This window comes from Schistocerca piceifrons, chromosome 1, assembly GCF_021461385.2.
Source record: "Schistocerca piceifrons isolate TAMUIC-IGC-003096 chromosome 1, iqSchPice1.1, whole genome shotgun sequence".
NCBI lineage: Eukaryota > Metazoa > Arthropoda > Insecta > Orthoptera > Acrididae > Schistocerca > Schistocerca piceifrons.
In genome coordinates, this window is record NC_060138.1 from 1,163,148,476 (window position 1) to 1,163,149,427 (window position 952).

The 952-nt window shown below is 50.5% G+C and overlaps 1 pseudogene; it reads left to right on the forward strand.

Moving 5' to 3' along the window:
- Positions 1–268: 268 nt before the first annotated feature.
- LOC124725062 lies at positions 269–386 on the forward strand (annotated as a pseudogene).
- The last annotated feature ends 566 nt before the right edge of the window (positions 387–952 follow it).

The following is a 952-nucleotide window of genomic DNA, read 5'->3' on the forward strand; positions in this document are numbered from 1 at the left end:
CCTCCCTCGCGCATGGGTATGTGTGTTTGTCCTTAGGATAATTTAGGTTAAGTAGTGTGTAAGCTTAGGGACTGATGACCTTAGCAGTTAAGTCCAATAAGATTTCACACACATTTGACCAGTTTTTTAGCTGCCTACACGTGTTGTTGATATACATCAATGGGGACAGCTGAAAATGTGCGCCCCGACCGGGACTCGAGCCCGGGATCTCCTGCTTACATGGCAGACGCTCTATCCATCTAAGCCAGCTGTACCCATTGATGTACGGGGCAACGGCCTTGCCGCAGTGGATACACGGGTTCCCGTCAGATCACCGAAGTTAAGTGCTGTCGGGCGTGAGCGGCACTTGGATGGGTGACCATCCGGGCCACCATGCGCTGTTGCCATTTTTCGGGGTGCACTCAGCCCCGTGATGCCAGTTGACCGAATAGTAGCGGCTCCGGTCAAAGCAAACCATCGTAACGACAGGGAGAGCGGTGTGCTGACCACACACCCCTCCTATCCGCATCCTCAGCTGAGGATGACACGGCGGTCGGATGGTCCCAATGGGGCACTTGTGGCCTGATGGCGGAGTGACGTTGATGTATATCAACAACACCTGTCGGCAGCTAAGGGTTTCGATTTAATTACCATTTCGATTCGAGAATAGTTTTATTCTTGACGTGAAAGCAACGTCAGCCCAGTAACCACGGTGACAAGCTAAATTAACGATTGTGAGAAACAGAGGTGCATTGGACTAGCCAGTTGCGAACAGGCAGGGTTAAGGAGCTGTCGTACGCCCCTAGTGTGTCAAAGGTGTTGTGTAACAAACTGCGATGGACGTACCTCTGTAAATCATGTTTTAGACACATTTTCCAAAATTTTTAGAATAGGAGAAATACACTGAAGCGCCGAAGGAACTGGTACACTTGCCTAATATCGTGTAGGCCCTTCCCGAGCACGCAGAAATGCT